At 39.8% G+C, this 14,929-nt stretch overlaps 1 protein-coding gene across 1 annotated transcript in view; it reads right to left on the bottom strand.

The window, feature by feature from the left end:
* Positions 1-9,297, bottom strand: part of LOC115793368 (uncharacterized) — a 96,135-nt gene extending 86,838 nt beyond the window's left edge. Inside the window, 1 exon segment of the mRNA XM_075074426.1 lies at positions 9,223-9,297. The gene's annotated coding sequence lies outside the window, so the exon portion shown is untranslated.
* Positions 9,298-14,929: the final 5,632 nt, after the last annotated feature.

Here is a 14,929-nt window from a genome sequence, read left to right on the forward strand (position 1 = left end):
TTTGAAAACAAAGCCCCGTGGAAAAGGTTTATTAAAAAAAAGAAAAAGAAAGAAAGAAGAAGAGCAGAAGAGTGGCGGGTGGCGAATGTGTTAAGCACTGGTTAGATCAATCATGTTTTAGGCTTGTTATGTAGCAAGTGGCACTGGGAAACATTTTACTGGTAGGTGGAAAGATTCACCCAATTAAATAGGAGCAAATTCTGAGAAGTAAGCCAGACACTATAGTAGCAAACAAAATCCACAATTGACCAACTCGAGAGGCGCATGCTGAAGGTTTTGCCACGGCTCTCACAGCCCTGGGTCTAATAATGACAGAAAAACCTTTGAATACACTTCAAAAGAGCATTCCATGCAAGAAGGCCAAAAATGTCACAAAATTTCAAGCAATTTGCAGGAAGAATGATTTTCGTTTAGGGGACTTCATCCAAACAACGTAAGAACAAAAAAGGCCTATAATGGAAAATAAAAAAAAAAACTGATAACTGATAAACTGAGCAAAGTTTTGCTACAAAGCCATTTTTTGCCATTCTGAAACTGTTAAGGTCATTTGACAAATTAAAATGGCTTATTTTTTTCAAGTGACAAAAAAAATATGTCATAGTCTATATGATGAAAAAAGGCAAAAAAAAAAAAAAAAAAAAAAATCAGATTTCAATTTATTTTTGATTGAAAAAGTGACCCATCAAAAGTTCTCTGCGAGGCTAGATACCATTAAAAAAGAAAGAAATATACATTTTTTTGTGTCCCTGGAGCTCAGGAGCTGATGTTTTCTGAAAACCATTCAAAGCCTCTCCTCATGTAGTCTCTCATTCTTCTGGTTTTCCTTTACAAGGTAAAAAAGAACAAATGAAAATGTCAGGGTGGTTTGACAAAACAACCTCCACCACCCACCTATTATCTTGCTGTAATTGGGGTAATCAGGGCTCCAAAATAACCCAATCTTGACTCTGTAGTTTGTCCCATGTGATACTACAAAGAAAAACCATTAACAGCTCCTTTGGGAGGTTAACAAAGCCATGCAAAACACATTTTCTCCAAGTATATTCCTGCAAATATCAGCAGGTAATGTCATGTTAGCCTCAGAACCTGGGCCCTGGCAAAACAGCTGTCTTAAGGACATATTGTGCTTGTCAAGAAAAAGGCAGTTGACTGAGCATTACTGCAAGAACTTGTTAAATGAGGCCACAGCTCATGCCAGCTGCATTCATTCAACTGAATTATATTTGTCTGACAAACCCATTTATTGCTTAAACACCTAGTTTGTGCACAACACATGTCACAATGTCTAGAAAAGTTCATTTATACAAGCCATAGCAGGCTGAATTCATTATCTGAATCACTATTAATAACTGCAACACACTCAGATTTGAATTATCATGATCAAATAAATGTGCTGTGCTCTTAAGCAGAGCGGGGATTTGGGCTGGAATTATTTCTGCTGCTGTAATGGGAGAACATCCCTAACATGGAAGCACTGCAATGAGACTTAAGTCCTGAATACACGTTATGAAAAATTATAAGAAACTGAGCCTACTCTGACAATGCAAACACCAAGAACAACAGCAAACTGTTGAAAACTCACTGATATTCATAATAGCGCTCAAAACATGTAGGAGATCTCTCCCTTGTTGCTAAGAACATCCCGTGAACCCGGAAATGACCCGCACTACAGCGCTGATGCATGTGTTATTTGTCTAAGGATTAGCCCCTGCGATTTGCGACTCGTTCAGCCAGATCGAGTCACAGTCGCTCATTCGACTTTGATGCACATTAAAAGCAGCTGCTGATTTATCTGTACTGTTTACAGTCGGGTTAGTTACACATGAATCTTAAATTGATTATTCCAAAAAGGAAAAAACCAAAGTTCCACAATTGGCAACGGCATTTCCCTGATATTACATCACAGTCAGGGTTTTCAGATACAATGACATCAAAACTCTTTTGTCTGTCCAGCCACAGTGGCTGCTGCAGCTCACGCCAATTACCCAGTCAGCCCCCCCCAGTATGTCTGAAAACAAATATAGAAATTGTGATGAGATGCCTCTGCAGTAGGTCGCATCGCTGCTGCTTAATGTCAGTAAGTCTGACAGAAAAGACATTTTTCTTAAAAGGTCACAGATAATTTAGCATATCATACTGCCATAATGCCATTTATTTTTACATCAAGACAGCAATTCTTTCTGTATATTTTATTGTATGAAAATACAGCTACAGGCTAGAAACTTCTGTTAGATAACACGAACATTTAGGGTAAACCAATTCAGGTACAAATTACAGGCAGCCAGATGTAATAGAACGCCTGATATAATTAGTGGCCTATCACAGCTGGGTTATATCGGTGTATTTTGAACTGTGAATCACGCAAAGCTACACAAGCATTCCAGGACCACTTTAAAAAACAATGATCCTTGCCAAGGACAAACAATAAAAGCAACTTATTCTGATACACAACACACACACACAAAAAGTTGTTAATGTGGACATCAAATTTGTCAGGCTATCATCACCACATGAGCGCACTAGAAGACAAACACTTCTGAAATCAATGTGTGCATGACCAAAGTTGAAGTTTTGACAAAAATTTATTTGGAAAGCACGTTCGTTCCAATGAATCGCCCATCAAACAAGTTTCTGCAAGTGGACTTTTACTACAGCAAAACTAATTGAAATGGACGGCTGAGTGGCTTTCAGGAATCTAATTAAATACAATACGGAGTGAAGATTTAATGCTCGCCAAATTAAATGGGTTTCATAATACAGTGTTAGTGCTTAAAGACAGCTGTTACTAAATAATGAAACCAACCAACTGGGAGGTCTTACTGTAGTAAATAAACCAACTGATAAATCTAATGTTATTTTACTTTAAATGACTTAAAACCAAACCAGTAGGCAAAGTATATTTGGCTCGTTCTGAGCGGGCACTAAAATGCTGCTTTAAATTATGTCAATAAATTAAAAATATTTTCTAGGATGTCTGTTGAATAATAACATCATTAAAAAAAAAAATGCTTTGTTCGCATCAACATATGAAACCATTTTTAATTATATTTTTATCTCAACAGTTTAAATATTACCAATTCTGAAGCACAAGTTAATAAATGCATGTAGATAAAAAAGGTAAAACAAAGTATGATGTACTAATCTAAGGGACAGATATTGATAAAAATTTTACCATTATGAAATGCCCTAATTAATTCTGCTTATACATCAGAATCTTTGTTCATCGTTTCCTGATTTGTTTTTCCAGCCTCCTTACTCACTTCCCAACCTGCAAATCCTTGATTCCTTTCCTCGGATCTTAGTCCCTCGCTCCCGAACACAGATGCGAGCAGAGGAAGGATACGAGAAGGAATCAAGGATACAGACATTAATAAATCGAGACAGCCTTGCTTTGTAGCATTATTATAAAGCAAAGTCAATTAAATATGACAACTGACCCAATTGCATCATAATTTATTTATTTTATGATGATCTCAGGTGTAACAGCGTTCATGTCTTTTTTTTTAATATATAAATTATATATATATATATATATATATATATATATATATATATATATATATATATATATATGCAATATGACAAGATATTACACCACATGAACACTGAAGGGCATAAAGTTTTATCATTGTGAATAACTAAAACAACATATGGATTACAGAGTCCTGCCCCCACCATTGTCTGTCTAGGAACTTCCTTGCTTCTCGAGCCTTCAGACGCATTTTAGGAACTGAAGCATCCCTGAGCATGGTCCCCTGAGGCCAATTTCCAGTTTACTGGCAGAAGGGCAGGAAGGAGACAAGGAAGCACAAATTAAAGAAATGAAAAAGCCTTAGGTCTAACCTTTTTTTTAGTGTTTACGCTGAATGAATGCTTAGTTGAAGTCTACTCCAAAGTGGCCAAATCGGTGTGACAAAGTCACCATGTCAAAGAAGTCGGTCATTGCGGTTGCATTTTCTTAAATGTTAATGTACAAGGCGTATCATCTACAGTAGGACGTTCTGCCAGCTTGTGTGTTTAATGTTTGAGGTTTTGAGTGTGACTGTAGCAGAAACTGGCACATTTAAATGTTTGGTCTAAAACTCGTTTTATAACAGGAAGAACAAAAGTCACAGCTCTGACAGCTCTGTCAGCAGCAGCATCTACAACTAGACAAAGTTAACTGTGAGACCTCCACTGTCATCAAAACAGAAACATTCTGCTGGTAACTCTATTATTATAGCTGGCAGTTGGCCTTATTCTGCATAAGTTATTGTGCCGGAATCACCGGTTGATGACAGTTCTTTTTTTTGGGGAATGCATATGAGCATTTGCCACACACTGGTCAGCTCTGAGGATGCTGCTATCATTTCAGCATAAATTAGCAAGCTTTTACGTGTATGTTAGGCTGACAGAATACCAGGTGCAATCCGCACACTGTGGCAGATTTGTTAATCTGTAATACGAAAAAAAAACTGTTTAAATCTTTGGCCGACTTTGGATCTACTTAATAAACAATACCGTGCTACTCATCCTACCCCCAGTTTCCTTCTCTTTTCCTTATTCTTGGTTCGCTGCCACCAGCAGACAGACACCTTGGGAGTCTGTGAAAGCCCTAATGACATCATCAAGCATAGCCCACTAACTGCAGCAGTACCATCCCACGGTCCATTCAGCTGAGCCAGCACCTCGCCTCGGTTGATGTATGGCAGCCGTCGAACAGCCCTCCCTCCGCCTCTCATTTCATCGGAGGCATTACAATTTCATTGAGCCTGAGCAACACACACACACACACACACACACACACACACACACACACACACACACACACACACACACACACACACACACACACACACACACACACACACACACACACACCTGTGGTCAGAATGAAGAAGGCTACTTTAAATCTGACCAAAATATTATTAGAAAACACCAATGTTGTTGAATTACCTACATTTTTGTTTGACTGCTGCCATAAGCTACACCACGGTGTGGTTTGATTCACATAGGTGTATGATATCATCCATAGAAGGAAGTAATTAGATTAAATCAATGCTCTTATTCCCTCTAGATGAAGTCCAGCCACAGGGAAACAATAACCCAATCCTGGCCTGCCCTGCTACTATGCACAGTAGAGAGCAACAGCATAATATGATACCTTTATTATGTGATTATGTTACAGTCCAGCCATATAAGAAGACTAGCAAGGGACATATATCTATGATTATAGTCCAGAATCAAATAACAGAGGCAGTGTGGAACAGCTGCACAAATTACACTGGAAACCTTGCGGTGCAGTTCCAGCTGCCATATGGTGGTAATATTGTTAAGTTAATTTTAATTTGTTCACAGTCTATGACCAATTAAGAAAAGTAAAACTTACTAAACTGAAAGTCTCTCAAAGGGAGGTTAATCACAGACACAATCACGACTTCCTACAGTCACTAGAGTCCAGGAAAAACCCACATCCTGAATAACACATGTACATTCTCTTGTAAAACGGAAGACAATACGTATGAAGACTGATTTTGTTGGCTGGATCCATTTCCTGTCTCTTAGCAGACTTCAATCAATATCATTTTACAGATTAAGCACCCAGAGTGAGGAGACGGGGAGCAGCTAACACAGAGATGTGGTGCGTGTCTGCTGGTGCCATTTTGAAACAAGACATAAAAACTGAAATTTAACACAAGAAAAAAAAAGACATTCTGTTGAAAGCTAGGGTGTAAATTACTAATAAATCATTATGATTCATTATCAGTAAAAAGGAAAAGATGAGGAACTATGCAGGAAGTGCCCTGAGTGCTTTCTCGTTAGTTAAAAAAAAAGCTAATTTTTTCCAAATAAATTCATCGTTTAAAAAGGGGAAGCTGAAATAAGCTGATTGATCACATTAAAAATAGGAATTGATTAAATTATAGACCAATTACTGAAAAATGAAAAGGTTAATTGATTATGTCAATAACCTGTAACCTGCTGTTTATGGAAGACAGTGAAGAAGAAAAAAAAATAAGAAAAAGAAATAAGTTGTTAGACTTAATTATGCATAAACAAAATATAAGCCCATCTGATCTTTGAAACATGCTGTACATTTTTAGTAAGAAGAGACATCTGCTCCTGTTCCAGTAAAATAATTTCAAAAAAATTATCATGTAAACTAGTGGGTGAACCAGAACTAAAATTCTTTTTTTCTTTTTTCTTTTTTTTTGCTGAAACTCTTCTGCAAGTCAAAATGTTTTTGCCTGATGTTAAATTGAATTTGATTGAAACCACTACAGAATGCCACAATGGAGCCTGTCAAACGGATCCTCTGTTCCATATTGTAAAATACCGTGGGAGGCACATTTCTCCATCGCAACCAATTGTGTCAAACAATGACTGCAGTGAACTGGCAGAAAGCTACTATCAGAGCCTTCAGATACTTTTGATTGTAATTCTTTCCGCCCTCCAATTACTTTCCTCAGAACCCATCTCTGAAGATGGAAAGTACAAGCTAATTTGCAAGCACACAATGGCACAGTCCATTAAAACTGCAGGCGCCTTCCCTCGCAGTTTTAGCAGCTTAACAGACGGTGTTCCAATACCCATACTACCGTACTATTTAGCATGCCAGAAAATGTTTTTTTATGTTCCAATACATGCAAAATGCAGCATGCCAAAAATACCAGGAAGGCCTTCCATTATTAATTAATGCAAGCCACTACAGCTCTCTGGTCATTCTGACCCACAGTCCTCTGCACAGAAGATCCATCACATAAGCGTTCCCTTCAGCTCAACAGATCGGGGCAGATGGCCGCCCATCTTGAGCCTGGTTCTGCTGATGGTTTCTTCCTGTTAACATTCTCATAGGCAGTCAGATGCCTCCCCTTTACAATATATTATATCGTAAAGGCAGCCACAGTAACTACTGAAAGTAAAAAGTTAAAGTATGTGATCTGGAATGCAGTGACAGTTCCAGCGGCCCTCTTGCTCCTGTTCAGAATCATAATTATGGCCTTACTTTCTTATTTCTATCAGCAGTCGGTTCTATCGGGACGACAGAGTCTGCTGACAGCTCGTGCAGCGCTGGCTCTTGAATAGATGAGATTTCTCATGACTGCAGAATCCCTGTTCAATCATCGCTGTCGGGGGACACACAGCCAGCCGGTCATGAAGGAAGCCGAGATATGGAAAGTAGATAGAGAGGAGCAGACTGTACCTATGCATAATGTGGCTATAATGTGGACCTTATGCTGGAACAAGTGTAGACAATGCGCTGGGTCTAAAAACGTTTGGACAAAAGAGAAAAAATAGGCACAAAATGTGTTATGTTTGCTATGACAAAAGTCCATCTCTAAATATATGATTTCATTATTGTGATTCAACTAGTTATATAAAAGACCTGTGCACTCAATAGGAAAAGTCATGGATAAAACACTAACTAATGTAAAATAACATTTTTTAAAAATCCAAATTTCCTTTTTGTTAACTTCAGAGTTTTGTGTTGAGTATAAGTACAAAACCAAAATTAAAACTCCAACTGCTTGCCTACAAAGAGGTTGCCATCTGTCACTTCTTTTCAGACGCACTGTGTCAAAAATTGTGAGAAAAAATGCCAATCTATATGCCGTAATCCAATGTGAGGAAGCAGGATTATGGATAAAATTAGCATTTTGTTATCAGAAATGTTTATGCATGCATGCTCCAGATACCAACGGTACAATGAAGCTTCTTATCACAACAAGCTCGCAGTATTTCACAAAACCAGCAAAGACGTGATGTGTGACAGACACACAGCTGGTTCTTCCTCTGTCTCCAGCAATAACTGAAAACCACACACACACACACACACACACACAAAATCATGCACCAAGATACAGATGGCATCAAAAGAAGTCGTCTTTGACATGAAGCTGAGAGATGTTACCTGAAACTGCAGACGAGTGTTCTGCCCTCCCAGTGGCAAACCACATGCCACGAGGAGGGAGGGAGAACAGAAAGCTTTAAAGTACACTACAGTGCTTTGCTGCATGTTTAAACGCTCTGAACAAACTGTAACACACAAGCAGGAACTGTACAGCAGAGCAGCACACGTCATGACAGGGCTGATGATGGAGACGACTGGAGAAAGCTGACCCTGCAGCCACTGAGAGGACAGAGTGTAATGTGAGAGACACTGTAACAATTAAATGATTATTGGGTTTGATGTCAGCACTTAAGTACAAACCTTCCCATTTTAGGAAAAAAAAGTTCAATTTACAGTTTTCATGTTAGTGCGCAGCTGTATTATTGTTGACGTCAAGCTGCAGGATACCAAAGCAGAATCACTGTTGACATTGTTCTGAAAACAGCGCAGCTATGCAGGGCGCTGCTACTGCCTTTATTACGGTTCATAATAAGCCAACACCCGGCTGGGCAGTGCGTCTCGTCGGATCTACAGAGAATACGAGATGCTCTCTGAGTCAAAGCGAGCCCGCTAAGATCACAGCTGGAGTGCGCCCTGCCAGTCTGAACGGGAACATCCATCCAAATCAGTATTGATCCGGTAAAGTCAGGACAGACCCGCTGCTTTCTGACCCCTGATGTAGCCTATTCCAGAGAAAATTCGCCGTGGTAAGATGGCAATGACAGGAAAACCCTAAAATGGGCTATTTGATAGTCTAGTAGCGCTCAGTTGTGTCCAAAACCAATAAATTCTTTCTTCATTATCTGGAGTCCAATCTTATTCTACCGCAAATTGGCGGAGCGTGATGAAGGATTCGGGGAAACTGACAAAGGCTTGCTCGGGCAACATTACGTCTCCTAAATCGAGTCACTAACACATGCTGGATACACACAAAAAAGAAAAAACAAAACAAAACAAAAAAAGGCAGTTAATTACAGGCATCTGTGCTGACACAAACACGTTGCTGCCTTTTCTTTTCTTTTTTTCTTTTTTTCTGCTGCAGAGCGCACTCGCTGACATTAAACTGAATTTTCATACCTTAATCACAGCAGGCTACGGTGACCGTCGTCAGGGACCGACCGTCGGCTTCTACAGCAGGCAATAAAAAATAGTAAATTCTCACGCTCTCATCCCAGCACAGTCCAGACGCACGTCCGAGCGACACCCCCTCCCTCAGCCGCCTCCGGTCGGATTTAATAAAGCGAGGGGCGCAGCGGAGACACGGGAGCTTCCCCAGTGTGGACGTACACATAACTGCATTGGAGCGAATGTTGCTCCATTTTCCTAATGACACACACAAATATAGCACTCACCGAATGACGACGTGTTGTTTATTTCATTGCCCCCGCTGAGCAGCTGTGTGTAGTGGTGCGTCACTGACTTCCGCGTTAAGATGGAGTGGAAAAAAAACGCAAGAAAAAAAAAAATAATTTAAAGGACAGGCGGCGCACGCGGGCAAACCGAGGGCTGTGTGCACTGCTGAAGAGATGATGATGATGATGATGATGGTGGTGATGATGATGATGAAGGTGACGATGATCGCTTATGATGATCACGAGGTGGAAGCTGACCCTATTATTGCAATTATACTGACAGTGAATAAAAAGTAATAGTTAAAGACGCAATAATCAGTGTTTTATGAGAGAGAGCAATGGGTCCCTGTTTAATTTTAGGGTGTTACTCGCAGTGAGAAACACACAGATAGGTTCATCATCGCCCAGCTTTTTGGCTTTACGGAGAGTTTAAGCGTCTTTTACGGGAGTTCGGTTGTTTTGGTTTTTCTGGCCTTTTCGTATCAAGCAGCAGTTTCAAAGAAACAAAGACCATTCAAATAAGCCCTCACCTTTTCCTAGCATGTTACAACATGATGAGCAAACGGACAGAAAGTACCAGGTGAAGGTGTGCCTGCTTTCCACTTCAGTGGCGTGGGCTACACCAGTTTGATGCATTTTCACCCTAAAAAAATAAATAAATAAAAAACTATTGCTAGTACCAAGAAGGTGGTACCAGCACTGCTGTGCCTCCAGTTTGAACTCCTGTGGCTTTGGGGGGGGCTTCCCTCAAATTTATCAGTGACAACCAGTAATGCTCTGTAGTATCTGGTTATCAAAAGGCACAATGATGGTGATAGGAGCATCACAGGGTTGGTGAAAAAGGCTAACAGAGGCTCAGCTGCCAAGAAGCCAAACAAACAACAACAACAAAAAATCCATCTGGATATGTGGTTCATCAGCTGATGCAGATATGACTAAAGCTGTTCACTCAAGTAGCCAAAAATTCAATTTTATAAATGGTAAATGGTAAATGGACTAGTTCTTATATAGCGCTTTTCTACTCAGATATGAGCACTCAAAGCGCTTATAAAGAGCTTGTTTATGATAAAAGTTGGAGTACCATCAGCTTATATATTTCCTTCTCACCTCATACAAAACCAAGAAGTAAAAATAAATAAAACCCATCCATTTACAGGATGGACCTATCATTTCTTGACTCAAGCAACCAACCTCTAGGAAATTACATATCCTGACTATGAAATGGGCAGTCATGGATGCATATTTGTACCAGTTTACAAAGCAGCATATGTTAAATACAAAGTCTTAGATTTGTTGGTAGGTAGATTTTGTTAGTTTAGACAGAGTTAGGCTTCCTGCTTCCTCCCTGCCTAACATTTTTTTTTTTTTTAAAGTGCTCTAGTTTGCCTCACTGTTTTAATACAATCTGGTAAAGAAGTTTTCAGACCGTGACTGTCCGGCTGTACATTGTGACACTTCCAACTCAAGTGACTCACCGCATGTGCTGTAACTCCACGCCAAGAGAGTCCCTCACACACAGTGCAGTATGTTGGGAGAGGCTCAGTTGTTAAAGAAGGGAATGTATCCTCTGTTGACTTAAAGCCCCGACTCTCTCTCTGTGAAACCTATCATTGTGTTCTGCCTTATTACTGATGCAAAGTCTGCCGCTCTATCCTTGGGGTGGGACAACGGAGCCTCTGTGCTCTGTCTGGACAAAGTGGGCACCTTAAAAAGGAGCCTGCCAAACCGTCATGCGTGTGTCTCTGCGTCAGAGAGATACAGGCCATCTTACAGTGTGTTTGGAAGGATTAGGGCATGGCTTTTGTATTAAATTGGCAGAGAAGCAGGCAAGTGAAGCATAGCTGTCTTGTTGATACTAAAAGAAAACACATTTACAGGATGAAAACATGGCTCTTTGACAGAAGGGAGAACAGAGACAGAAATATATACCCATTCCTAACAGCCCTTTTTAGGAAGCAGCTAGGATTTCTCTTGAAAGAGATTAGAACAGGGTGTGTGTCTTTGTCTCTGTGTTTACGTGGAAGAAATAGATGGTATAAGAGCATGAGGTTGACATGACAAGTCTCATTAAGTTAAAGATAGGCTTGTTAAGTAAGCAGAAAGCAATAGCAAGAGAAGAAAATGGGTAGAGGAGGAAAGAGAAAGACAGGAGTTAGCAGACAGGTAGAATGAAGTAGAATTAATGCTTCCCAGGAGGTCAGTGGTTCTGTCAGTAGGTGGGATCAAAACTAAGACACAGTGAGATGGTATAAAACAAAGCCCTGTGATTTCTGTGCTGAGACTTTCTGATGAGTGTCTTATATGACAGAAAACCTGTCAGACTAGCAGAGCTCGATTGTCCCCGCGTGCACACATGACTCAGCAGCGTTGAGTCATGTGTGCATATTCTGAACACTTTGTGGAAAAGGATCGTGTTAGTTTGTGTTAAAGCAAGCCTTTGTACTTTATGTTGATCACTTTTCTGTTTGTTGGTTTCGGCTTGTGATCACTGTTCCTCATTATTCCAGCACAAGCAAATATCAGTTCTTTGTTGCTGTTTTTTTTTTTTTTTTTTTTTTCTGGATTTCACATTTGTGTAGCCCACTGGGACAGAAAACGTAGCTGAATGTAGCATTTATGATTTCTAGTGACAAAAAAAGCACACGCACATTTACAGGTACATTGCACAGTTTGACTGCCCTAATGGATTATTTTTGAATGGACAATCAGTAACCTTCAATTTCGAAACAGCACTTCCCACTTCTGCACTCATTGTACTGAATAACATTGCTTCTACCCTCAGTGAGAATGATTTCTTCTTCTAAAAGCCATGTTTGGAAAAAGAAAAAAAAAAAAATCATTGTTTTTCAGTCTGCGGAAAATATAGACTTGCAGCACTTGGCAGAGTTGCAAACGGCAAGCTGAGCAATCCCAAAACAGAAAGTAGAAAATAGGCATTTGCTTGGTGTGTTTGTGCGATACGCTGCAAAGAAGCAGCTGAAGGAAACCGAATCAAATACTGAGACAAAACCTCTATATATCCTGAAAGGTACTCTATACTGTGGGAATGAAAACAACCCACTACTGAGAAACTGCTGCAGTGACTTAGTATTGCACTTTCATAAGGTTGGGGGACTCACAAACCACAAAAACTGGTTATACTGTTTGCAGGAGAAGACAGTATCTTATAAAAATCCACATCTTTCAGACTCAACACCACAGTTTGTGTTGAAAACTGTATAGTTTCCCAAACTAAGCCAAACTGTCTTAAATCCAAGTAAGTTCTGTAAAGTTCATTCTGTAAGCTTGTACCTTTAGGTCAGTGACTGTTTAAAAGTTTGACTGTTTCCTAAAGTCACTGGTAAACCTGCTTACCTAAGCAGCACTTTCAGTGGAAACTAGCCGAGACCAGTTTGTCTTCTGTTTAGCTGCATGCTACAGCACAACAGGCTATAAAATTCAGCCACTATTTCAGGTCAGGACACTATGAGCAATCACAATACAGAGTGAGTTTTTTATATAGGTATCAACTGACAAAACACTGTGTATACTAAAACAGTGAAAAAGCCCGACAAGTTTACAGTTACTATACACACCATCATCACCATACTTACCACTTAGCATTGCACAAAGACTACAGCTGAGGTTGATAAGACTGTCATTAGTTTTGCAGATATTTGGTCATAAATCAAAGTATTGGACGAGCGGTGACATTCACTGATGTGATGGTAAATGCAGTAGCCAGACTTTAGCCTATGGTGGCCATTACCACCACTTGAATCCACCACTGATTACTCCCAATGGCTTGCTAATTGCCTTTTAATGTGCTGAAAACTAAATTTTCATGTATTAGTTTCACCACTTTTGGCAATCTACTGCCTCCTGCTGCTGCACTGATGAGTTTAAAATGAAATCAGCCTGATGCATTATTAGGTTACAAACGTCATCCTTTTTACTTTGTTTTTTTTTTGTTTGTTTGTTTTTTTTAAAAAAAGCTGCCCATCTCCAGGTTGAGGTGCTTTTATTTGCCAAGAGAGGATAAGCAACATATGCTGCACAGCCCAGTTATAGTGGATCAAAGCCCAGCAGCACAAAGGAAGAAAGTGGGGATAAAAAGAGTGAGACGTGACTCAGGACAGGGCTTATTTGTTTCACAGAAACAGCCTCCAAAGTGGAAGTAAAGTGAGTAATAAACAGAGACCCCACTTTTCATTCATTTCCTCTCAGTGAAGCAAACAAAGACAACATATTTCTGTTTTGAACATATAGTGTGTCCATCAGTCAGTGAATACAAGAACAATCTCCACTCCACAGGATTACCCTGTATTTCCGATGTGTACATGCAAAACTGCAACTCTCTCTGACAGCATTATTATTGCATAGACATTCAAAGATGTGACCAGAAGGCCCTTTAGGGATTCACCGTACTGTCAGAACCAGATCAGAAAGGCTCAAGCATGTGGTGAAAACAACTATTGGTCACTGTGTAGAAAAAAGGTGTTGTGGTCAGAAGTCCATACACTCATCATGTGCATGAATGTCATGGTAATTTGGGGCTTTTAATGATTTCTTTGAACTGTTCTTTTTCTGAGGGTGCAATCAATGATTGTACAACATACATTGTTAATAACTGTAAAAATCAAGAATTGGCTGCAAAGTTTGAATTTATTTTGGATTTTCTCTAATTCACAAAAGGTCAAAAGTATACTTACATACTCAAATATATACACACATATATTTTAATAAGTGGTGCTGAAGGTTCTACAATGTCTTAAATTCATAAGGCCAAGGCCTATTAACTTCTCATTAGTGATCATGATGGACTACAACTGGTAGTTCTCTTTGCCAGAATACAAAAAGATTTGGTTGACAGCACTCTTTGGACTGACTAATACTCAGAACAATGGGAAAGTCCGAGGACCTCAGTGAAGATCCAGGAAGAACTGTAGATTCACAAATGTTGGGCTGCCCCCCATGGACAAGCCAAATGCCTTCTGGAGAAAGGTCTCATGCTCAAACAAGACAAAAATGTAGCTATCTGGCCACAACAAGAGGTATGTTTGGAGGAGTAAACTGTCAAACATGGTGGTGATAGCATCATGCTCTGGGGCTGTTTTGTTGCCAGCGGTGCTGGTAAATTGCACAAAGTGGATGGAATGAAGAAAGGATTACCTCCAAATGCTTGAACTTCACCTCAGATCAACAGCTAGACAGTTAAAACGTGGACAAGGTTGGGTGTTCCAACAGGACAATGATCCCAAACACACACTGAAATTGGTTTTGGAATGGATAAAGCAGGCTAACATTCAGCTTCTGGAATATCCTTCCCAAACATGTGCTCCTAATTCTTGTTTTGTAGTCATTGAAGACATATGCTGTACAATCATTCCACCCTGGAAAAAGAACAGTTCAAAGAAATCATTAAAGCCCCAAAACTACCATGACATTTATACCTATGAGTGCATGTAAACAACTGTGCATACACAGAAACTTAGGAAATTTCCACATCACAGTTGGAGTGCTCTAGTCTTTGGGGCATTAACCTGCACCACTTGAATCTCACCCTGCTGATTTACAGAAATTAGCAGGTAGCAGCTCAATAGGAGCTTAGGTTTTTCCTGAGGTTTAACAAATGTTCAAATTGTTGCTAAGGAACTGGCTGAGGGTCTGAGTCAGAAGGAGGGAGTGTTTAACGCGACCAAAAAAACAGAAATCATTTTCCCCACAT

This window comes from Archocentrus centrarchus, chromosome 15 (genome assembly GCF_007364275.1).
Source record: "Archocentrus centrarchus isolate MPI-CPG fArcCen1 chromosome 15, fArcCen1, whole genome shotgun sequence".
NCBI lineage: Eukaryota > Metazoa > Chordata > Actinopteri > Cichliformes > Cichlidae > Archocentrus > Archocentrus centrarchus.